The sequence below is a fragment of the Camelus ferus genome, chromosome 5, assembly GCF_009834535.1.
Source record: "Camelus ferus isolate YT-003-E chromosome 5, BCGSAC_Cfer_1.0, whole genome shotgun sequence".
In the NCBI taxonomy this organism is placed as follows: Eukaryota; Metazoa; Chordata; class Mammalia; order Artiodactyla; family Camelidae; genus Camelus; species Camelus ferus.
In genome coordinates, this window is record NC_045700.1 from 9,518,228 (window position 1) to 9,544,169 (window position 25,942).

The 25,942-nt window shown below is 49.1% G+C and overlaps 1 pseudogene; it reads left to right on the top strand.

Moving 5' to 3' along the window:
- Window positions 1-11,932: 11,932 nt before the first annotated feature.
- On the top strand, window positions 11,933-25,197 carry LOC116663857 (annotated as a pseudogene).
- Window positions 25,198-25,942: the final 745 nt, after the last annotated feature.

Sequence of the window (25,942 nt, forward strand, 5' to 3'; positions counted from 1 at the left end):
TGACAATGCGAGGCCCTTTCAAGCTCCGTCCACAGCATAGATTTTTTTGGAGATGCAGGGCGTTGAGAAACCACTTTACCCTAGCACATAAGCTTTGTAATAAAATATCACTGCTGGCAATGGGGCAAGGGTTAAATCCCCGGACAGAACTTTGATTCTGGCAGAAGAGTTGGGTGGGTCAGCTCAGGCTGGGTTTATGACTGTTCATAATCATAATTTTTAAATGCCAGATCAAATTTAGCAAAAATCTGCAGATTTCTGCATAGTTAACAATCACTCCAATGTCACCTTCTCAAAATCCCCGACCGTGACACGCCCCCCCCACCCCTGCACAGCAGCCCTGAGCCCCTCCCTTCCCGCTGTTTTCCCTACAGAGTCCCTCTAAGATTTGTGAATTTATTTGGTTGATTTCAGACACTGGCCTCGCCCCACGAGCACCTAAGCTTCAGGAAGGCAGACTTTGGGTCTGCTTTGTTCCCTTCAGTGTCTCAAGTGTCAGACAGCCGTATCTGCTGAGTGAATGACATACCTCAGGTACTACGAGAGGCTGGTGCCTGTCACCTCCAGCACAGCAATCAGGCAGGAGGCCCAGGGTGACAGCGACTTGCCCAGGACGGCCCGCTGGTGTGCAGCAGGGAGGGGAGGGAAACCCCTGTGCCCACCCCGCCCCCAGTAGTGCCTCTGTCTGTGCCCTGTGGGGACTGCACAGTCACAACCAAACCATGGTGGCCCACAGGACTGTCAGCCCCCACGCTTCCTGGAGAGACTGCAAATTTCCGGGGAAGGGGCTGGGATCCGACCCCTTACCTGACAGGGAGGCAAAGCTGAGAGAGGCTTAGAGCTAAGCTGCTAGGAACACTTGTCCCGTGGAGCCTTATCTGAAAAAGCCAAAGGGACAGAGCATATCTTTCCAACAAGAATGGAAACCAGTGGGAAAACGTGTTCTGATGACAGAACTCTGAATGCACTGCCCACCATCCCAAGAAGGTATCTTTTCTTATGAAGTTGGGGGAACCATTTCCAAGCACGAACTCAGAGGACATTTTCAGAGCAGAGAATTCTGCAGTGTTCCTCGGTAATCTAAACTGGGGTCACCCTAGGAGAACAGGGAAGAGGGGAAGGGAAGAGGGAGGGAGAGAATCCAAGAGAAGTGGAGGGGACAGGGAAAAGGGTGCTATCCACTTAGATATTTCAAAGGGACACCCATTTCCAGGTGTTTCTGAAGAGTCTGTATTCCAGTAACTGTGGCTGCATAGCAATAGGAACTTAGAAAATTAGCAATGTGAATTAATTCTTTTATCAGCAACTCTGCTTATGAAAGAACTCTTTTATCATGCTCTTGGGGTCTATGAGTCAGGAATTCAGATAGGGCCCAGGAGGGGATGGCTTGTCTCTGCTCCATGCTATCTGGACCTCGTGGCCAGGCCTGGAGCTGGTGCTGCTGATCAGAGCGTCTTCTAAGCTTCCTCACAGTAGAACCAAACATTGTTAAGACGGTAAATTTTATGTTATGTGTGTTTGGAGCCGAGGATTCCCCTCCCACCTCCAATTCTCTAGTTCTTCTAGGAAGTGCCCCTTTCCCTTCCCAGGTTCACTTCCCGTCTCTTTTTTCTTCCCTCGGGCCCCTGTCTTGCTGTCTGAACTCACCAGCAGACATGGGACTGAAGTTCCAGTCAGACTCAGTGATGTCCACCCCAACTTACCAAACCAAGGGACGCAACTATAGTGTGTGGTACAAATTCACCAAGGCCAGTGAATCAGAGGCTGGGCTGAAGGCTTGAGTCTGACCGGGAGATTCTGGTCATTTGCCCAAGGCACCAACCCCTCTGGATTTCAATTTGCTCTTCCATAAAATGGAAGGATGCAAGGGATGTGAGACCCTGGAAGATAAAATGAAGAGCTGAAGTAAGATACAACGTAAGCCTTGCTGTTTGTGTTGCACAGTTTTGTTGCAGTGCAGGGGGGTTTCCCCACATTGTCTTCACGGAATCCCTCTGTGCTCCTGGAAAGCCTCCAGCTCCATCCTCTCTGCCCCCCAAAGAAGGGAAGAGCCTCTCATTTCAGGCTTTTTGGAGGCAGCACAACGTGCTGGAAGAACTCTAACTTTGAATGTGGACCGCGGGCACTGGATTCTGGCTCTGTCGCTGAGCAGCAGAGAGTACTCAGCCCTTATGGAGCCTCGGTTCCCTGGCTACAAAGCGGAGTTCAAAATGCCACTTCAACGGGCTGCTGCAATTTAATGACTTTTATTTGCCCGGGGCCCAGCACGATGTCAGGAACGCTGAAGATGCTCAGTAAATGTCGGGTTATTTCCCCGTGGACCGGGAGAGGGCCACGTGGTGCGAAGTCCCAAACACGTCACAAAAAGCAAAGCTGGAACCACATGGTTCCCTGGGCGCTGGGATCCCAGTCCCGTCGTCCCTAGACCATGGCAGAATGACTCGATTCTTAGTTCTGCACTGCCACCTCGTGGTGGATTTTTACAGTGCACTTTCGGAGGTGAGGTCCAATTTCAAGGTCCTGAGGAGAGCCATTGAAAAGTCATAGAGTGTCGCTTGGTGTCCCCATCCCCTCACCACCACTTAATGGTTCCAATTGCTCCCCTAGCTCCTTTCCCTTCCCCCAGTTTTCTAGGTAACACCCACAGCTGTGAGGCGGTGTATATACAGAAACATTTGGGGGAGGTGCCTCCTCAGGGGGCTTTCTGTGCCCAGAGACGAGGAGGAAGAAGAAAGATGGAGAAGGCACCAGGTGAGTCTGGAGGAGTGTGGAACCCGGACCTTCTGGGGGAGCCCTCTTGTTCCCTGTGGGGGAGGCGCCCCCCTGGTTTGGAGAGTCCTTCCTGTCAGTGAAGCTCTGTTCACCCTCCCAAAGGGGTTGTAGGCTCTTTAAGCCCCAGAATAGAAGCTAGGGGCTTGGACATCTTGTGGAGAGATGGGAACTCTCCCCCTTTAACAGAAACAGACAGCAGTCTGAGAGGGGCCAGGAGTGGAACCCCTGTCTGGTACATTTTGGTGTGAGCCTGGGGTGGCCTGGGGGTGCCCAGTGGGCAGTGTTTGGACTTCAGCCAGGAAGTCTCTGCTATCCCTCAGAACCATTCCACTGGGGCAGCAGGTGGTGAGGATAACAACTCGTGGGGGCCAGGAGGCAGTGGTCCCTGCAACCAGGGCAGCTGAATCCACCTGCTTCACACATGAGAAGCCTGTACCCCGAGTCAGACTGTTGGCCAGAGGTTCCCCCAGGACCGGAGGAGATGGGAGTTGGGGGGACATTGGGGAAGGATCTGCAAGCTTACACCCAGGTGCAGCCGGGGGGTGAGTGGTGGGAGGGGCTTACCCAGGCTGCTCCGCCCACCCCACCCACCTCAGAGTCAAAAGCCTTTCCCGGCAGCCTAGAGAGAGCTTCCCAACCAAGAAGTCCTATGAATGAAAATCCTCCTGCTACCAAGGGCAATGTCAGCAAATGAGGTCAGTTCTTCTGAGAACTGCTGCTTAAGAACCACAGGAGGAAGGATGAGTCTTGCCTATTGAAAAAATTCAAACGTACAGAAAAGTTGAAACAATGATTTCAGTGAACACTCATATACTCGTCACTCGCATTCACCAGTTCCCAATATTTTGCTGCACTTGGTTTTGTTCTGTCTGTCTCCATAGAGATGATGTAGCTATAAATAGATATGTAGCTACACTTATCTATGCACATGGAGCAGACTGAAAGTTGTGTTCCTGGCGACCTTCACCTGTGTTGTAGCCTGAATGACTGTGTCCCTCCAAAACTCATATGCTGAAATCCTAACCCCAGTGTCCCAATGTGATGGTATGGAGGTGGAGCCTTTGGGGGGTAATTAGGTCATGAGGGTGGGGCCCTCATAAATGGAATTAGTGCCCTTATCAAAGGGATCCAAGAAAGCTCTCTTGCCTCCTTTCTGCCATGTGAGGATACCTGCCCCAGGTAAGGGCCTTCAACAAAACTGGGTTGTGACACCCTGACCTCAGACTTAGAGCCTCCAGAACTGAGAGAAATAAAGCCACCAGTCTGTGGTGTTCTGTTTAGCAGCCCACTGTAACAACCCCTAAGGATGTCAGCCAGGACCTCCTAAGAACGAGGATGCTCTCCTCTATGACCATGATGCCACTGTCATACCTCAGAACATTAACAGTAGTTCAGTAATGTCTAATATGCCATACATATTCAGATTTTCATAATTATTCCCCAAATATCTTTGATAGCTTATTTTTCGACCCGTGATCACATCAAGATCACACATTACTGATATCTTATAGTAACCTATAATGAAAATGAACATATGTATATGTATGTATGACTGAACTATTATGCTGTAGACCAGAAATTGATGCAATATTGTAACTGACTCTACTTCAATAAATTAAAAAAAAAATCCCCCCTCAAAAAGAAAATATCACACGTTACATTTGCACGTTATGGCTCTTTAGTCCCTTTTATTTCAAAAACTTCTTAGACTTTTTCCTTTCTTTCCTTCTTCCTTTTTCTTCCTTCCTTTCTTTCTTTTTCTCTCTCTCTCCCCCGTCCCTTCCTTCCTTCCTTCCTTCTTCCCTTCCTTTCCTTTCCTTTCCTTTCCTTTCCTTTCCTTTCCTTTCCTTTCCTTTCCTTTCCTTTCCTTTCCTTTCCTTTCCTTTCCTTTCCTTTCCTTTCCTTTCCTTTCCTTTCCTTTCTTTCTTGTCTTCCATGACATTAGCATTTTAAAAGCATCCAGGCAGTTGTTTTACAGAAATTCCCTCCCTTTGGTTCAGCCAAGTCTGTTTACCCCCTGCCTAGAATCAGCATGAACGTTGTTTGTAGATTACTATGTGGGTTTTCTACTATGTCCTCCTTGGTGCATTGCTTCTGGAGGCACGTGATGCCAGGCTGTCCCATTTATAGTGGTTAGGGTGGTGCCTGCCAGGTCCATGCCTTTTCATCCATTACCGTCATCACCGCTTCTAATGCCCAAATGGCCTCACACGTGGTCAGTGGGAGCCCTCCGTACCAGCTCCTATATCCTTCTGGCAGGACCCTGATTGGCCACTGGTCGTTCCCTTGTTTCTGGTACAAGATGTCTCAGATTCCCTTTGTACCTTCTCACCCAGACCTGGAATCACCATTTTCCAAGGAAGCCCGGCTCTGTGAGTGGGAAAGGAGATTTACGAATCTAAGATGGAGGTGCCAGGTGTGCTCATCACCACCAGACACCGAGCCTCCAGCCCTGTCTCTGGCCTCCTTGGGTGGAGGCTTTTTGGCCTTCTAGGAGCCCCTCTTGGACCAGAGCTATGAGGACTCCAGGCCAGCTGCCTTGTCTGATGGACTCTGAGTGCAGCTGAGCCCTGCGCAGCAGCCAGCCCTCCACCCCCACCCCCAGCCCCGACCTGGGCAGGGGCAGCCCTCCTGTCCTTCCCGTTCCCGAGGTGTGACTTAGAGATGTGTCTGCTGTCCCCAAACTGCAGCTCCCCATGCTCTCCTAAAAGCCCTTAGCTTTCGATTCCTAGTAAAAAGAGGCACAGCCTCTCCCCCTTCCCCCACCTCTACTTTCCTCTAACCCGTTTTTTGGGTGCCCCTCTTTGCAAGTCCTTCATGGCACTCTTGCACCCCACCTTGAGCAGGAGCTGGCTCTTGTTTTGTGGCCTCGGCCAAAATGGAAACCGAAATAGTTCCACTTAAATAACCTTCACCGTCTGAAGCTGTATCTCTCCCTCCTTCTCAGCAGACTTTCTTCGGCTGTAGGCTGGAGCCCCTTCCCTCCTTGCCAGCCTGTCGAGGTGGCCTGAGGCGCTTTCTGCAGAGACATCAGTAAGATGGGAAATCCTCTCGGAGGCCAAACAAATGGTGGCAAATGAAGAGGGACCTGGGTCAGGAGAGAAAGGGATGGAGGAAGCCGCATCCTCAGGGGAAAGCTCGGGAGCTCTGTGGCCATGCGGTACCGCCTGCACCCTGCTTCTGACCAGGAAGACCTGGGGTTCTCTGAGCAGCCTGCTTGTCTGTGCCATGAGATCCTGCCTGGGTTCTCATGCTCTGGAAGCCTCTAATTGGCTGACCTGGTTTGGATCATGTGTCCCTCCCTGAACCAATCACCATGTTCATGGAGATGCATTGGCCAAGCCGGAGCCAAATGCCTTCCATGGAGCCACCTGGGCTGATAGCAGGAAGAAGGGGCATGAGGGGAAGGAGGGGGCAGCTTGGCTACCCCAGGGGTGACAGTGGGTTTCTGCTCTCTTTAACCTCCAGGTTGGACCTCAGTATTTTCAGCTTCCTGGCACATCTTTCCCCTTCTGGAACTAGAGGGAAGAGCAACTTTGTTTCCATTATGAGTGCTAAACTACTGGGATATCACCATGGAGATTCTGTGGGCCATCGCAGCCCTCTCATGAGATAAGTCCCCCTGAGACTAAAGGCAACTCAGAGGAAAACAGAGGCAAGAGGAGAGAATCGATTCTAGTGCCTGACACCATTTACATACCTGGATCAAGCCATGCCTGAAGCTGATGGCTCCACCCAGCACTTTTCACTGAGGAGGTCACAATGCAAACTCAAACATCCTGAAAATCCTGTCTTTTTCTTACTTCTCTCCTTCTTGGTATTGGGTGAGAGCTTCAATATTTATTCTGCAGATACTGACTAAACTGGGTTGCTCTGCATCAGGCCCTGGACTCCATGATCTAGCCATGATTCAGACATGGCTCCTGCCCTCAGGGAGCTCCCAGTCTTGTTAGTAGCAAGCATTCTACTCCCTGATTGCACCTTGATTCTAAATCCTCAATTTTTCTTTTTTTATTAAAATTTGTTTTGTTTTGTTTTTTGTTTTAATTTTTTTGGGGGGGGGAAATCTAATTTGGTTTATTTATTTTATTTTATACATTTATTTAATGGAGGTACTGGGGATTGAACCCAGGACCTCACACATGCTAAGCATGCACTCTACCACTGAGCTATACCCTCCCGACTCCAAATCCTCAATCAAAAAAAAAAAAAAAAAAAAAAAAATCAGACTTAGGACTGATGTATTTCCACAAAGATTCCTGCAATCTGTTTTCAAATTGACTTCATTCTTTGTCCTATTGCCCCCACCCCAAAGATTCTTCCATACCCCCACCCCTAGCCTGGGGAAAGGGGAGAGGAAAGTAAAACAGAGGGGTCACTGGCTAGGTGGGGTCTCGTGATCAGGGAAACCCCAGCCCCTGATCCTCCATGGACCAACTCTCCTCCAGGAAACTCAGGTGATGAGCACAGTAGGACATGTGACTGAACTGTCAAAAGATCATGAAATCAGCCATCTAAGTGAAGAAATACATTCTTTCTATCCCGGGACAATGCAAACATCACACAATTTCAATCATGAGTGTTGAAATATAAGTACGAGCTCGAGAGGTGTGAAATTAATGGTATGGAATGGCCAGAGATTTGCTCAGTAGCTATTAGATGAACCACAGGGAGCTGCTGGCATCCAGCTGTTTTTGATCCATAAACACAGCCATTTCCTACGATGGTCCAAACTATTCCTGCTATAATCTTGTACAGCTAGATACTCTAATGGAAACCTATTCAACAACCTGGTTGAGAATGTAAAACTGAGTTCTCCTGGGGTCCTCCTACCACAAACACAGTGTCAAGGGCATCTTGGTGGTCGTGTCGATTATGTTGGGTAAGATAAAGCCTGAGGGGGTAAGTTGGATGCAGAGGGGCTGACTGTAACTGGAGGACTTTTATTTTATTATTTTTTATTGAAGTGTAGTCAGTTACCACATGTCAATTTCTGGTGTACAGCACAGTGTCCCAGTCATGCATATACATACATATATTCATTTTCATATTCTTTTTCATTAAAGGTTATTATAAGATACTGAATATAGTTCCCTGTGCTATACAGAAGAAATTTGTGTTTTTTTTAAATCTATTTTTATATATAGTGGTTAACTAACATTTACAAATTTCAAACTCCCAAATTTATCCCTTCTGGAGGACTTTTAAAACCTTGTAAAACCTCCCTCTTTTAGCCAGCCTTTAAAAAAAATGTTGTGTGTGTTTTGAATGGAAGGTCCCTTACTGGCCTTGCTTCCATGAGTGGCTGAGACAGAGAAAAGGGGAGGGGAACAGTGCGGGGAGGGGTCATTTCCACAACATTCCAACCATACCCGGAACTAACCAGACCAGCACAGCGTCACCACTGCAGTTAGAGGCTGGCAGCTTGGGAAAGGGAGGAACAGACGGGGAGCAGTGGTATCGTCAAGAAAATACACCCCCCCAAACTGGGGTGACTGGGGGTCTTGGTCTGCATCAACTTGAGAGCAATCAGAAGATCATAAGAGTTTGGGGAAGGCCAGAACCATCGGGATGGTGGGAGGAAGGAGGTCCAGGGGTAGGGGGCTGCTACGCAAGTGAGGGTGAAGGAGTTGCTCTCCCCCTAGGTGGAATTCCCCCAGCCTCTCTGGTCTGGCAGGAAGGGGCAGCCTTCAACTTCTGTGGGCAGGTCTGGGGCTGGAGGGGCTCACAAAGGCTGGCCCTCCAAGGGAGGTGACGGTGCTGCCTCCACCACCCCAAACCCTTTCCCTTTCTCTTCTAGGGCTCCGTAGTCCCTGACCGCCTTGTAGCAGTTTGCTTAGAATTCACGCGTGATGCCCATCAGCTTCTGGATGGTGTCCTTGGAGCCAGCATAGTGTTTCAGTCATACATATACATACATACATTTGTTTTCATATTCTTTTTCATTATAGGTTACCGCAAGATACTGAATATAGTTCGCTGTGCTGTATAGAAGAAATTTGTTGTTTAATTATTTTATACATAGTAGTTAATATTTGCAAATCTCAAACTTCCAATTTATCCCTTCCCACCCACTTTCCCCATAACCATAAATTGTTTTCTATGTCTGTGAGTCTGTTTCTATTTTGTAGATAAGTTCATTAGTGTCTTTTTTTTTTTTTTTTTAAGATTCCACATATGAGTGATATCATATTTTTCTTTCTCTTTCTGGCTTACTTCCCTTTCCTTTCAATCTCACTAGCTCTCTTCCTATCTCTTTTCCTCTCTTTCTATTTTTTTCAATTTGATGAAATACACATAACATGAAATTTACCATTTAACCATTTTCTAAGTGTACAGTTCAGTGGTAATGAATACATTCATCATGTTGTGCTATGTCACTATCATCCATCTCTAGGGCCTTTTTCACCTGGTAAAACTGCAACTCTCTACCCATCAAACAATAACTCCCTACTCCCCCTCCCCAAGCCCCGGCAACCACTAGTCTACCTTCTGTCTCTAGGAAATGTGACTGTTATAGGTGCCTAACTGTTCTAGGAATCACACAGTATTTATCTTTTTGTGACTGGATTATTTTACTACACTATTTAGTATTTTACTATTTTATTATATCCACACTATAACATGTGCCAGAATTTCCTTCTTTTTTAAGGCTGAGGAATAGTCCATCATATGTATATACATTTTGCTTATCTATTCATCCACGGATGGACACTTGGGTTGCTTCTACCTTTTAGCTATTGTAAATAATGCTGCTTTGAACATGGGTGTACAAATCTCTCTTCAAGTCTCGTGAGAGTTTTGCTAATGTGTGTACGGAGAAGGCGTACTGCTAAGGGTAACTACAGAAGCCGGTGCTCATCTCAGCTTTTTAAAGCGGTTGCATGGCTCTACACTCCCACCAGGGGGCGCAAGAGAGCCCTCACTGCTCTGAGTCCTCTCCCGCCCTTAACAATCCCTTAACATTGAACACAATTCAATTCAGCTATTCTATGGAGCACTGAGCAGTCATGAAAATTAAGTTTCCCACAAATACTTCATGATGTGCAAATCGCTCTCAATATAACATTAAGTTAAAAACAAAAGTCAGAGAAAAAGCATACAGCCTGTGGATACAATAACCAAAGAACAGAGCCAGATCTGAGAGAATGCAGTAGTAGGTGAGTTTGATTTTCTTCTTTACTTTTTTGTATGATCAAAAATTTTCACAAGATGACCTAATACTGATTTTGTTGTCAGGGAAAAAAAGGCAAATATAACGATTATTTTTAGGCTGGGAGACAGGAGGGAGAACCCTGGAAGCTGGTCAGAGAGAGCAGCCTGCTGGGGGGACTGGCTCTGGGGCACGCGCAGGAAGCATCACGGTCGTGGTTAAGATCACAGGCTCTGTGTGCAGATCCTGCTGTGACCTGACGTCACGGGACCTGTGCCCGGGGAGTACCCGCTCTGTGCCTCAGTTTCCTCATCTGTGAACGGGAGGAGAAATGATGTTTCCTTCATGGGGCTGTCGTGGGCTGATAAGACGTGGAAAATGCTGAAAACCAGGCAAAGTGCACGGGTGTTCCCCGTGGAGCTGGTGGCCTGGTTGTCCAAGGCGGGGAGATGCCCTGACAGGAGTGGGAAGGAGCAGCCCTGGGACCTGGAGACACTGAAATGGGGCTGAGGGGACAAAGATGATGAGATGAGCTTGGCACACAATGCGTGGAAAGGAGAGGCTGCGTTCTATGCGTGGAGCCGAGGGAGTGACAGGTGAGGAACGAGTTCCGCCGACTGCTGTTCCCCACGTGCCCGCCAGACTCCAGCTCACCCTCTGCGCGGGGCTCCACACCTAATCCCAGAGCTCACAGTCACCAGGCAGGTGGGTGGTAACCCCGGGAGGTAAGTGGATCCCTCAGCATCACACCGTTGGGTCACACGGTCCAACACAGAGGCTCTTACCCCGAGTCCACAGGCTGCCACCTGCCTCAAAGTCAGAGAGAGGACGAGGGGCGTCGCCAGCCACACTGCTGACCCAGCGTCAGGAGGATGTTTCCTTCTGCCCCTGGGAGGGGCGGTGCAGTTTAGAGTTGCGGTTTGGGTCTGACGTTCATTGGAGGAGAGGGATCTCTCCACGCTGCCTCCGCCCTCCTCCCGGAGGCTCTGCAGATTACTTCTCGGTGTGGAGCAACCACCAGCATCCCGCATCGCCCGCATCCCCTCAGCAATCCCCGCCCGGCGCCCTGTGTGCTGGCGCCGCTGTGGAACCGGCTGTGACTTGTTGAGAGGGATGCGGACCCCCCTTCGCGGCGCGGCTGCAGGAGACGCACTGCTCGGTAGATTGGGGATGCGTCTTTGCGCAGTGGGCTGGGCCATCTCCAGCCCTCAGGTGGGATCTGCTGTCCCCTTCACTGTCCCACAGCCCTCCCACCCCCGTGTGTAAAATGTGGGTGGTCTGGGACTTTCAAAGCCCAAAGCTTGAGCCACGTTGGTCGTGGGTGTGACGTGAGCACAGGAATTCAAAGGCTGAAGAGGCCCCTGGATGCTCTGGCCTCACGTGTGTCCCTGCGGCGCGGCCCTCCAGGGGGAGGGGCGGGGCCCCCACGGTCTTCTCTCCCCTCAGGCCGCCCAGCTGCTGTCAGGTCAGTCTGCTAAGAGGTGCCTCCCGTTAGGAGGAAGGTCCTGGGACTTCTCACACGTTATCAACTAAATGAATAATAAATCATCATTTATAAAGTGAAATTTCTCACTTCAGAAATGCTGCCGGTTTTCCATTCAGCCAAGCATTTGTAAAGTGATTTTTTTCCCCCAGAAGGATAACAATTTATTTATAGCTCAATAGGAGTGAAGCACATCAAATGTGGGAGAAATAGGAGGGCCACGTTTTTCTTCATTAGCTGTAACAGTTAAGGAAGTGGGAGAATTTGTGCAAAGCGAGCATTTTTTTACTCTGGCTGTTCTGTGCTGAGCTTGAGAACTTGGCGTGATGGATAATTCAGCCCGTCTCCTTTATGTCACGCTTCTGTTTTTCCAGAAAGTCATGTGAGCCCCTGTGAAATGAAACACACAGATCTCCAGCTAACAGAGAAGCAGCTGATTTCAATGGACTCGTTCCACAGCCAGGCCTAGACCGGGGGGAGCTGACAGTGTGGGAAAATGTTGAAAGGCATGAAACCCACAGAATGAAACAACAACATCAGGTGAAGTCCTAGTTACTGCCTTCTCTTATACAATGATGGTCCTTCTGGCTTCGCCATCGCCTTTTTGATGTTCAAATGGTCCCTGAGATGGACAGCAGCTTTGGGGCATGTCTGCAAATCCGCAGGTGGGGTGACATCTCTAACTCACAGTGTAAAACGGGGTTAAGGATTGCTCTGCTGTCTCCCCAGAGGGCCTTGGACAAGCTCCTCTCTCTTTCTGGCCACGTCCGAGTCTTCCCTTGGGTCTCAGCTTATGTGTCCACCTCCGGACCTCCCACGCTGAGTCAGACGACCCTGTAACTGCGTGCCTGCTCCTGTCTGCCCCACTCGGCCCCGTGGGCCCTGGGAGGGCACTGACTCCATCTGACTCAGTCATCTTCCTACCCCAGCCCCTGCCGCTGCCCCTGGAGCCCAGGAGGGCAAGCCAAACGTGGAACGATTGAGCGAAGGCCTCCCCCCAGAGCAGATCAGGGTCCTGCCGACTCAGCTGTGGAAGGGCAGGTCCTGTATTCCCACTTGGCCTTCCCTGAGCAGGACACAGAGCATCTGAGTCTGTCGATACTCGGGCCTCCCCAGCTCCCTCCCTACTCCCTGCAGTCTGTCCCGGGTCAGCCTCCCCTCCCATCTCCTCCAGGGTCAGCTCCAAACATGCCCCTTTCTCTGCAGACTACAAGCTTACGGCTCATTTCTTCCTAAAGAAGACCTTGCTCGATTGCAGGTCCCTTTCGCACTCCCAGCCTCGCTCCTTTCCCTCAGCTGCTGAGCTAGTTCACGCTTGGTGCAAATACCTCCCCCTCCAGCCCTGGGCAGGGTCCCCTCCACCCCCGCCATCCCACCATAGTCCTGAGCACTCAGCCTCGGCCTCAGCTTTCAAGCCTTCTTGGCCACGTCTGATCCTGCTGGTCAGCCCTCCATCCCTTCCTGGTCTTCTTCTTCTTCTTCTTCTTTTTTTTTATGTTTTATAGAAGCATAACTTACATTAAGATGCAAAGGTCACAAGGGTGCTGCGCACAGACGGGTAAACAGCATCAGGGCCCTTGGGACCCAGTCCAGCTATGACTCTCCCTTCCGCCCTGTGGCCAGGGCACGACGTCCCCTCCGTGCCAGGCTGCATGTGGCAATGAAACCAGCACAACAAGGTGCAAGGCCTGCCCGCTGTGCTCTGCCCTTGCACTCAGCGAGGACCTGCCTGAAAGGGTCACTGTAACCCCCTCCAGGGTCAGGCCCTGCCCCCCATGTCCTCTGCTGTAGCTCCTCTCTGAAGCACCCAGATCATAGCATCTTGTGTATATTTCCTGAGTTTTTCAGATGCTTAAAACCACCACCAAAGGGAAGAAATTAACTACTTGATAATCGAGAGGTGTGGTCCCCAGACCTTCTGGCGCCTGGGGGTTGACAGTGTTGACCACCCTGTTACCTTGACATCAACCCATCAGAGAATCCTGCACGAGCTGATCACGTACCTGCCTTTAAATAAGCTTTGCTGAAACCCTTCAGGGAATTTGGGGTTTTCTTAGGCATAAGCCACCCCATCCTCCTTTCTCGGCCGTGCAGTGAACCTTTCTCTGCTCCAGATTTCGATGTTTCAGCTCATTTGGCCTCACGGTGTGGCAGGAACATGAGCTTGCCTCAGGTAACATCACCACGGGCTCAGTCATGTTCTGCCGGCAGATCAGCGACCACTGGCTCCAGGGGTCTTTATCTGGGTTCCTGGACCCTGAAGGTCCAAGGAGAGAATTCAGGGTGGCCGCAAGCTGGATGGGAAAAATTACTTTTACACTCTTCTTTACATGAATCTCTAACTGCAATGTAACCTTCCCTTCTAGTGTGTGGATTTAAAAAAAAGAAAAGAAAAAGAAAAGAAAGAAAAATGGTTTCATTCGCAGTACCCATGGCTCTGTCCTCAGTCACAAATATTCTCGTCTCCTGGTGCAGTCTTTATGGACGGCTCAGAACAGCGTTCGCAGCTGTTGCTACTTTGCGTATACAATCCCATATCTCCATTTTTATATACTTTGACAACTGTTTTCTGTAAAATTCATTTCCCTTGCAGACATCCTGACCTGAGGAAGGTTCTGTGGGCTCACAGAGGGGATCCGAAGGTTCAGGAAGCAGGACAGGTGGAGCTCGTGGACGAGGGCCGAGGGAAGATGCTGGGAACAGAGGGCCATCACTGTGCTGTTATGTGCTGGCGGCCCAGCCCAGGGAGGGGGAGGAGACGGGTGGGACCCGACCATTCTGAGCTGTTTTGGGCCAAAGAGTGACCTCAAACTTCAGCCTAAAGAAACATGGTCAAATGCACAGTGACCAGAAAATCGACAAAAGACGGGCGAATAGACAGCTAGGAGTCAGCGTATACTACAGGATAATAATTTGAAAAGAGATGAGAAGAAACAAGTGAATTAGAATTTTCAAGCAGGGAGGGTAGAGCTCAGCGGTAGAGCGCGTGCTTAGCGTGCGTGAGGTCCTGGGTTCAATCCCTGGTACCTCCATTAAAATAAATATATAAACCTAGTTACTCCCCCCTCCCCCCAAAAGCAGAAATTAGAATTTTCAATTTTAAACAATTCTAGGGATGCAGATTTTGAATGAGGCAGGAGGTAGTTTCAGTTTCTAGCGCAGGCTCATGATCCCTGATCCAAAACCCCCGGGGCCAGCGTGTTTCAGACTACAGATTGTCCAGCCCATAAACGACACACCTTGTCCAGGACCACCTCCGTGGAGTACGGAGAGCACCCCTCATCAAACTTACCGAGTTTTCTCTACCAAATGAATAACCTCACACAATATGGAGAAATAAAGACCAGAGGGAGTCACAGTGAGGGGCAGGGCAGGTCTGACTGCCAAATGATTGACTCAAATAAAAAAAAAAGAAGTTTGGGGAGGTTTCTGGCTTTCAGATTTGAGGATAAGGAACTGAAGTCAAGAACTGAGCATATGTTGAACTGTAGCTCTCCTTGGTCTGACAATACCCAGGCCAGAGCAGAAGTTTGTTGTATGGTCTAGACCAGGGTTTCCAATTCACAAAGCAAATTACCTGAGGGGGTCTCATCTGATCACCCCCAGGCAGAGCAGAGCAGAAATCCCAAGTAGGTGCCTGGTGCTATATTGTTTGCAGCCTCTAGAGAGCACTTTGATCTCTCCTTGCTCCCCCTTGATTCCTGCCCCATGTGACCTCCGCCCCCAACCCCTGCCTCTGACCGTGTGGTCTCCTCTGCTGTGGACACCTGCCCGAGCCTTGTCCAATCAGTGAGCTCCCCACTATCCTTTAAAGGGGCAGCTTCCTCCCAGCTGTGGGGCACGTGACCAGGCGCTATGGAGGGGGATGTAGGATTGCACCATCCCCAGGAACCCAGACTTCAGGCCAGTGGATGGAGCTTGGACCTGGTTTCCTTGCTGGGAAGTTAGTGGAGGGTTGAGTCCTGGCGGTGCCACCCAGAGCGGTCGTCTGGTTGACCAGCACACCGCGGCCCCTTCCTTCTCCTCTTTGGTGAGTTTACCCGCTCCGCCCAAGGGAAACCCTCTCCCTGCACACTTCCCCAAGGGAATTTGCCATCTCTGGGTTTAACATCAGTGTGGATGAGAAAGGGGCCTGGAGGCTTATCAGGAAAGGAGACGCCACCTCTGACTTGGCATTTGGAGCCCATTTTCACTGGTTGCAGTAATGCCAGTCCAGCCCCCAGTTAATGGAAGTGACTCACCTGGCTGGCCCCGTCTGCCCCCCAGGTCTGGCCCTTGCTTGCTGCTTTCCCGTCCTTCTCCTGGCCTGGTGCATCTACAGAGGCCTGGATGGCCCCTCAGGGCACTTTCCGGGCCCTGTTCATGTAGGCCTGGCCCTCACACTGGGTCAGCCCTGTTCTCAGTCCTGTGAGCCCCCCTTAGTGCCATTTGATATGGAACCAGCTAGAAAAGGAGAGAGCAGCCCTCAGTTAAAGTATGAACTAGTTACAGCACTAGAGCCAGCTCAGGAGCAAGCTTGTGCTGGGCTGCAGGTGGGCACCCACAGACATTCACCTGCATCGTTCTGGGGGGTGGTGTGGGGAGTGGGGAGGTAGGCACTTGGCTGGGCAGCTGGTGGGGGAGCCCGTCTCCTGTGAAGGCACCACCACTGCCCCTGGGTAGGAGAATCAATGGGAGCTTCAGTTTATGACCAGCCTCCTATACGCCACATATACTCATCCAACAACCTTATGAGGGAGGGACTATTATTCCCATTTTCCAGATGAAGAAACAAATTCATCAAGAATAAGTGACTTGTCCAAAGTCAGTGCTATTTAATTAAATAGAGTTAGGATTTGAAACTAGATTTAGGAAAGGCTTCCCTTTCCCAAGCTGCTCCTGATCACCTGCCACTTGTGGTCTGCCGCGCTCTCTCTTTCTCTCTGTGCTACACACACACACACACACACAGACACACACACACAGACACACACACACACACACTCTCTCTCTCTCTCACGCGCTCGGACAGCCGATGGTTTAGAAGAACGGTAGTGTGCATATTGACCACCAGGTGGCGCCCTGATGCCACAGTTGGGGCATCTGATCCCACTGCCGCTCTTTTTTCAGCGGAAAATCAATGGCCGCCTGGAAGGCAGGGAGAGGGCGGTCCAGGGATGATGGGTTTTGTGCACCTGACCTCTTATCTAGGGACCTAGGTGTTTGATGGTTGGGCCAGGATGAACGCACAGAGCACTAGCTATCCTGAACAGAGGTCTATGTTCTGGTTACCTTCCAGGAAATTTACATCAGGGAGGCTTAAAACAGGGGATTGTTTTGTTATAATTAATTGTAAAAATTCAACATATTCCCAGGTCCCTACAATTTGACACCTCTTATCCATCCACACTGCCCCAAACACACTAAACGACACTTACAAGGCATGATATATGAGAAAATAGTGAAAACTTAATTACACACTTTCACTTTCTCTCAAAGTTTGCACACATCAACCCAGGAAAACCTACCTGCAAGGTACAATGATTTACAGCATGGTGTGCGCCAGATAGCAGGGACATGGACCCCCACGGACAGCCTGTGCTTCCCAGCCAGCTGCTCATCTGATTTTCCGGGCTCTGGGCTAACCCCACGGGGTAGCCTCTTTCCGTGGCAGGCATTTCACGGTGTGCCGCTGCCTCCTGCTTTTTAATCTTTTTTTTTTAAAAAAAGTGCTCTTGTATGTTTTTATTTTATTTTTTCTTCCAATTTTATTGAGATCTCATTGATGTATAACACTGTATAGGTTTAAGGTGTCCGGCATAATGATTTGACTTACATACCTCATGAAATGATGACCACACACTTTTTAATCTTTTGTAAAGTACAAACTCAGGCATTGCTTTATTTTCCGTAACTCAGCTTTGTGTCTATTTCATGTGTCTGTTCCCACCAGGGTGCTAGACCTTAATGCATTCTGATTCCCCACTGGCCACAGGCTCTAAGATTTGAATGTGAGAGTGAATGGGGTGAATGTGAGAATGAGTGAGGTGTGTGTGTGTGTGTATGAGAGAGAGAGAATCTGGTCTCAGTTACCATCTGTGCCACATGAAGGGAGGCGCCCTGTCACTGTTCCCAGGCTCCTTAGGGTCCCAAGCTTTCCCTGTGGCTTCTATGCCACCTTGTGGGTGGGCAGGGAAATCTTGCGGTAGCATCTTTGAAGACACAGGAGTTGCTGACGCTCAGGCTGCAGCCCGTCCCTCCCGAGAGCTCTCCGTGGGGGTTGGGCTGAGGGTCCTTTTGTCCTTGGGTCCTGAGAGGCTGTCTTGGGCGTCTCCATTCAGGACTCCCCTATCTATCCTCCTGTCTGGTCTCCGTGGTGGTGGTGGTGGTGGTGGAATGGACAATATTCTCCTCCTGCCTCCTCGTCTCTAGCATTTATTTGACAAGGCAGGTGGTCTGTCCATTTACAGTAGAGTTTTGGCAACACAAGACCAGGAAAGACTAGCATGGCAGCTCCTGGGGGTGTGGGCACATTTTGGCTGTTCCAGTGACTCGGGGGGTGTGGGTGGCTTTTAGAGGGTGGGTCTGGGGATGCCAAGCATCCTGTGATACAGAGGATGGTTCTGTACCCAGTAACGGCCTCCTCCCGGTGCCTAGCACCCCCACAGGGGACCAGAGGACACTTGTTTTCCTCTCTGCAGTATCCCTCCCCAGCTTGAGTATGAGAAGAACAAAAAGAAAGGATGAATCCAGCTATCATTAAAATGTGCTATGCTGTCAACTGATGAGTGAGGGGAGCAGAGAGTGAGTGAGGGCTGGCTTCGGGGAGATGTGACAAGTGGCCCCAAGTCTGAAGTCTGATCTGCAGGGTGAGGGCAGGCAGTGGGAGTGAGGACTTCCAGTTGAGAACCTCTGAAATCAGGGCATGGGCAGCCAAGGGGGGCTTGGTGTCAGCCTGGGGAAGCAGCCAGGGCTCGGGGAGGACCAGCACAGAGAGGAAGGATCCAGGGCTGCAGCAGGAAGGAACACCGGAGATCCCAACATGCTTCCTTCCGTCCCTGTGTCCAGGCTGAGAACTGCCTCTGGGCAGTGTTTTCAAACACCTTTTATTTTGGAGAATCCTAAACCCGCACCAAAGTGGACAGCAGAGTATTATGAACACTGGTCCCCACCCCTGCAGCTTCATTGACCATTAACCACTGGCCAGCCTGCCCCAGCCACACCTGTACCTCCTGCCCTGCCTCCATCATTTTGAAGCAAATCTCAGGCATCATATCATTTAACCTGAAAATATTTCAGTACACATTTCTAAAGGATGGCAGGGCCACAGCTGCAGCATCAGACACCCAGGATCAGACCTCCAGTTATCTGAGAGGGGGCTGAATTTCCTTTCCAGTTTGTTTGAGTCAGGATCCAAATAAGGTCCAAATAACCGAGGACTGGCCTTTTCTTTCTTTTTTAACTTGTGTCATTTTGAAATAAGTTCAGGCTTACAGGAAAGTTGCAAAAATAGTACAAAGAATTCCCACTATACTCTTCACCCAGATTCTTCAAATGTTACCATGTTACATAAGCACGGGCCCATGATCAAAATCAGGAAATTAACATGCTTGCAAAACTAGCACCTCATCTACAGATTTTATTAAAACTTAATTTAAATTTTGCCAATTCAGTTGTCTCCTTTAGTCTGGAAGCATTCCTCAGTCTTGCTTTATATTTATATATTTTAGGAAGAGTATCTGCCACTTATTGTGTAAAATTTGGGTTTGTCTGATGTTTCCTCCTGGTTACATTTGGGTTTTGGCAGGGATGCCACACCCTCTCAGGGGGTCCCTTTTGGAGGCATGTGATGCCCTATTTCTCTAGTATGAAGTTACTGTTTTCCCTTTTGTAATTAATAAGTACCTATGGGGAGATAATTTAAGACCACGTAAATACCTTATTTTTCATCATAGTTTTGCCCACTAGTTTTAGCATTCATTGTTGATTCTTGCTTGAAACAATTATTTCTGAGGTTTTTATTAAATAGTGATTTTTCTGTGTCCATGCTTCCTTCTACATTTAATCCTTGAAATTTCTTCTGTGTGGAAGAGCTTTCCTTTCCCACTTTTCTATGTATTCATTTATATGTTTATTTCAGTGTAACTCATGGATTCCTTTTTTAAAAAAATTGAAGTATAGTCAGTTACAATGTGTCAGTTTCTGGTGTACAGCATAATGAGTCAGTCATATATGTACATACACGTATTCATTTTCATATTCTTTATCATTATAGGTTGCTACAAGATATTGAATATAGTTTCCTGTGCTGTACATGGATTCTTAGTTTATTCTATGGCTTATAGACCATTACTCTCCTCCTTTACTTTGTTGCCCAAATTATCCCAGATTTGACCATTGGGAGCGCCTTCAAGTGTGCTTCATTGTCCTTTTAATGTGTCCTTATCATCGCTCTCTGCCATCACAAGATGTTCCAGAATCATCTTGTACCTTTGCTGAGCCAGCCCTGGAAAGAGCTGTTTCTTTAAGGACCTCTCAGTCCTTTGTTGAGAATGGTTTGTAGGAATCAAGATCTGGGAGCTGGTTGTGCTCATTGCTACTCCGCAAACAGAGCTAGGAAATATACGCATGTAAAACATTTATGTGTATATACACATACATATATATTTGTATATATATTAAAACTATGAGTTATATGTATTTTTGTCATATAATATATTATTACTCATATTATTGAGTTAGTATTAGTTACATATATGTATATACTATTAATTATATATAATATATGTATAATATATATTTTATATATCTGTATATATTAAAACTATGAGTTACATGTATTATTCTCATATAATAACCACTGTTACTCATATAATATATTATTGAGTTACTATTAGTGTTAGTTACATATATTATATGCATATGTGTATTACTATTAGTTATATATTCTATATGTATATAATATATTAAACTATGAGTTATATGTATTATATATTATTGAGTTACTCATATTATTGAGCTATATATGTATTATATGTATATATGTGTATACTATTAGTTATATATATTATATGTCTATCCTATATTATAGATGTATATTATATATATCTATATATATGTTAAAATCCACAAGTTCCTTCTGATGCCCTCAACTCCAATCCAACACCACAGGGCTCCTCCTAGCTTCTCCCTTTCCCTATTTATAATTCCTTTCTCCAAACTGGATCTCATTATCCACAATATATTTACTCATTTGCTAAATTCTGTAGTGCATGTAAAACAGTTAAAGAATGGCTTTCCCATACCCCTGTGAAAAACACACCTACTAACGGATATAATAGATGTGTACAGGTCTTTATGTTTTTAGCCTCAGAGGATACAATAAAAATACTGTTTTCCAAAGCTTCTTAGATTAGTTTTCCTCTCCCTCCCCTTCAGTGTAGGTGTGTAATTCACCTGTAAAACTATTAGTTTCATTGATGATTAGTTGTATTCTTTGTGGGTTTCTTTCTGTCCTTACTGATTTAAAAAAATGTTTTGAATACATGCACTATTTTTTATTGATGTATAGTCAGTTACACTGTGTCAATTTCTCATGTACAGCATAATGTTTCAGTCATGCATATACACACATATATTTGTTTTCATATCCTTTTGCATTATAGGTTACTACAAGATATTGAATATAGTTTCTGTGCTACACAGAAGAAATTTAATTTTTATCTATTTTACATACAATAGTTAGTAATTGTACATGTTGGACTCCCAAACTATTGACATGATTCTAAAAGTCAGCACTTCAGTGTCACCCCCTCTGTCCTTTCTGCCCTGTTCACAGCTCCCATCTTTTCTACTCTTCCTGCTCCTGCAGGCAACCAGTCTCTGTCGTGTCAGGTTTATCCTTCCTGTGTTTCCTTTGCATAAATGAGCAGGTACCTGTACATTCCACGAAAGGTGGCAAGTGATAGATACCTGTCCACACTTTTCTTTTCTCTGCTCAACAATGTCACTTGACTATCACTTCCTTCCCAAATCTCTTTTAATCCACATTTTCCTCTTCATCTTTTCATTTTTCCTGCACAAAGTATTTCTTTATTTGCACAAAGAAACTGGCCGTTTGTCCTGTAGAGTTTCCCACAGTCTACACCTCGCTGGTTGCATCCCCATGGTGTAGTTGAACCAGTTCTGCTGTCTCTGCGTTTTCTTCCACTGGTAATTGCATCTAGAGGCTTGATCACATTCAAGTCTGGTTTCTTGGGCAAAGACTCAGAATTTAAAGGAATCCCTGGCAAATCAAAGACGGTCTCTGTGTAGGTCCAAACATGTGCCCCACAGGCCGTCTGAGTGTGTTCCCCAAAGACTGTTGAGCAGTGGGCTGGATCCCTACACACAAGCTCTGGCCTCTAAAATTGGTGTTTCTTCCCTCCGATGAACTTTTTGGTCTCTGGAGATAATCCTGGGGATTTTCACTTCTTATTCCCTAAAGCAGGTGGGTCAGATCCACCCCTGTTTTCATCCTTTCTAGCCGGCGAAGTCTAAAGTGGGGAGGCGTTTTTAATCTATCAGTGACTGTTGTGAAAATTCAGCAATTCCTCCCTGCAATACCTGGAGTGACCAGTAGAGGGTGATGTTACTCAAGAAAACTCTCTCTTGCCCCAGCTGTCCCAGGGACCCTCCCCTTGGCCTGTGTTTACCTGGGCCTGGTAACAGCGTTCCTCTGTGCTCTCCTGGGACCTACCTGCACCCACCTCACTGAGATTGCTTCCCCCTCCTTCCCCTGCCCCAGCCCTTCTGTGTAAGCCACACTACTGGAGCTGGTGGTGTGCCGGCAGCTCCCAGTGAGGGACGGCCATAGCAAGCGCTCAGACTGGCTTGGAGGGTGGGGTGTGGGCAGTGGACAGAGGAGGCTGACTGTTCCTCAGTTCTCTGGCCAGTCCTTCTCTCTCCCCCGCACTTCTCTGTGCTCTCCTGCTTTCTCTGCGTCTGGTCTGCTGTAGACTACGGTTGTGATGCTAAGGAGTGATTGACTGCATGTTATGCACAGAAACTCTGGCTTTTAAAGAAGGATGAGTGGGTCATCTTACATTAAAAAAAAAAAAAGAAAAAGCCCAAACAGAATTGATTTTTACTTTGCAGACCCCACTGTGGGAGGTTGGCTTTTTATAGAAAAAGTCAAACATCCTGATATAAGAAAAACAGAACCCACCCCTACCTCCACCCCTCCACGGCCCTAAGCTCCATCAGAATCAGCTTCCCCCTCTTCAGTGGGAGTGGGTGTTTTCTCTGATCACATGAGATCTTTGAACAAGCAGCCCTCAGTCTCCAGATCCCAAGGCCCCACCTTATTTTCCCCACTTTAGAGCAGATGCTCTGTGAGGGCAGGGCTGGGCAGGTCCCAGGTGGAAAACAGCCAGAGGGGGCGTCCCGGGCCCCTGGAGGGAGGGACCCATTTCACCTGCTGGGCCCTGGGCTTCAGGACGTGACACTCGAGGTGGGCCACTGTGGTCTGCTTGTTTGTCACCCACACACCACCTGATTAACTGTCAAGGGGCCTGGACATGCGCCTCTGGCCACCACTCTCCCCAGCAGGGAAATCAGGGTGAGAAGATGACCCTCCCAGGCTGTCTGGTGAGCAAGGCCCCAACAGGTGGAAGGATCGGAGCCCCTGGGGGTCTGGGCTGCTCCCTGTCAGCCAGAGATGATCCTGCTGACTGCCCATCCATCCCCCTGACTCCCGGGACCACGGACAGGGTGGCAGCAGCTGTGTGAGGCTGGGATGAGCCTCAGGGTCTCATCTGGGCAGTGGGGATGTCAGTGGTGCCCACCGTCCATGGGGGAAGCTGGCTGCTCAGAGCTTCCCTCTGTGTCCACGGGTGAAGTTGGTGTTGGCTGGAAACCTTGGTCAGCAGGGGGTGGGCAGTGCTACGCTGGGCGAGGGGAGTATGGACTGGTCTCTAGATCATCCGGAATGTGGAGAGCCATCCATCCTGACACATTAAATTAAACTTCCAATTAAATCAATTTTAAAATCAAAAGTAAGAAGTACTCAAAGCGCAGCCCTTCCAGGTTACAGTGCGGGATGGCGCCATCCCCTGTGTCCTTGTGGCTTTGACGTCTGTCCCCTGTGTGCTGGAAACACCGCATGGCGCTGTGCTGTGTGTGCCCTCAGGGAAGTCACCTTGGTGGCTCAAAATTTCCCAGCACAGCACGGGCAGGGGTCACCCTCTGCCCACCCGGAGTGTGAGCCTGACTGCCTGGCCAGGGGAGGGGCAGAGGCCCTTGGGTGCACGCAGCCCTCCTGGGCTGAGTGGCAGTTGGTTGGGGCTCTGGGGCCTGGCCTTCAGGAACGCCTCTTCCTTCTACTCTTCTGCTGAGGCTGAAGGGCCTCTCTGTGGTCAGTTCATGTTGGCTCATCTTAGGTCAGCTGGGGATGGTGGTGGCAGTGGACGTGTCTGCCGACCACAGGGCCACACCAGCCCTGGCTGGCTCACCTGCACAGCCACCCCATGAGCAAAGCCTTGGCCAGGGGATGGGTCGGGGGACCGAGATGCTGAGGGGTGACTACCAAGGCCTGGCAGACATCCTCGGCAGGCTAGGATGGGAGCCCAGCTGGGCTGGACTGGAGGCTGGGGCCGTCCAAACACATGCATGGAGCCTGAGCCACTGAACAGTGTTGGGCGAGAGGTGCCCTGCTGGTCCTGGCCTCTAGGCTGGGACTAGGGACCCACATGGCTGACCTGTCCACTCCTGGAGTGAGACTGGCTCCTCGGGGGTGTGCACGGCCCTTTCCTGGAGTCTTCTTCCTACACACGTGTCTCTGAGAAGGTGAAATCCTCAGAGCAACAGCAGCCTAGTCAGGGTTCTGTGGGGAGATATGGGCAGCGGAGGCGCCTGGGTGGGAAGGGGCCTCGCAGGGCAGAGGAAGGCCTGTCGACGACCCACAGTGGCGGCTTCTCAGAGGGGCTGTCCCCTGGGAAGTCTCCCTTTGCAGGGAAAGGCACGGTTGGGGTTCCCTGGGTGCCCAGGCAGGTGAGGAGGACGTGGGGGGCAGAGCTCCATGCAAGTGCAAAACCCAGCTGGGCACCCTGGCTGTCGGGTGAAGAAGGTCCTCAGGGAATGGAGCATAAAGAAAACACGGTCCACGCACTTACATGACGAGGTCCACAGGGTCGTCACATTCATAAAGGCAGAAAGGAGGAGGGTGGCTGTCAAGGGCTCGGGGAGGGGGAATGTGTTTCACAGGGTCAGAGTTTCCATTTTGCCAGGTGAAAAGAGTTCAGAGATGGGTGGTGGTGATGGTGGCACAATGCTGTGGACGTACTTGTCGCCAAACTGTAACCTTGAAATGGTTAAATGGTCACTTTCAGGGGCCACCTGAGCCGCCGCTGATCCTGTGCTGAGATGCGTCAAAGCCTTGTTAAGAACGTTTGGATCCCCGTGAAGCCCTCCTGTACCCAAGATTACCAGGAGATCTGGGCAAGAACGGGGTTGACAGACTTCCTCGTTTATAGAATCAGGAGTGCCGATAAAAGAAATGGCTCTTGAAGCTTCCAGTCCCACGCCTGCTCGCGGCCACCACTAGCCAGCTTTACGTGCGTGGAGCATCGGTCTGGCCGTGTTGGTTGGGAACGTGGGACATTGTGTTAACCTGCAGACGTGCCGCTGCCCTTGTGTGTGAATAAAGTACCTGCGAGATCCACCGAAAAAAAAAAAAGGTAAATTTCATATCATGTACATTTTACCACAATTAAAAAAAAAGTACATTCAAATTATGTTTTAAAAAATGCAAGGAGTTGAAGCAAAACAAAGGTGTAAAGAGAAAATCCCAAAGGTGGAGGGTAAGGGGTCGAGTGGAAGGATCGCGGGGGCTCCAGAGGGGCCGGTTCCTGGCGTGGGGCTGTGGGCACGTCCTCCGCCCTGTGGGCGCCAGTCTGCTCAGCTGTGACGTGGCTGGCAAGAATTAGCAAGCCTCCCAGCAGGGCTGCTGTAAGGACCCCGAGCCACGCAGGGGGGATATGTGGGAACTGACCCAGAGGTGGTCCGAGGCCTGGAAGTCAGCCCGGGTGGTCAAAGCCACCCCCGGGAGCAGAGCAGCTCGGAGCCCGGGCACCACTGGCTGCTGACCGCGCAGCCTCACCCTTGGGAAGGACGCGGCCTGTGTCGGGAGACCCGGCGGTGGGAGGACAGCGTGGGAGCGGGGGGTGGGGTGTTGGGGGGGGGGCTCTCCCGGAGAGGAAGAGAGGGCTCCTGGGGTGGCGACTGAAGCAGGACCTAAAAGGACCAACCAGGAACAGTGGCTGCCACTGAACACACAGTGTTTTATTTCTTTTGTATTAAATTAAAGCATAGTTGATTTACAATATTGTGTTAGTTACAGCAAAGTGATTCGGTCATACATATGAAAGTATTCTTTTTCCGATTCTTTTGCATCAAAGGACATTACCCGACATTGAGTATTGTTTCTGTGCTATGCAGTCAATCCTTGCTTTTTTTTTTAAATCTCTTTTATCTCTTTTATATATAGTAATGTGTATAGGTTAATCCCAACTCTTAGT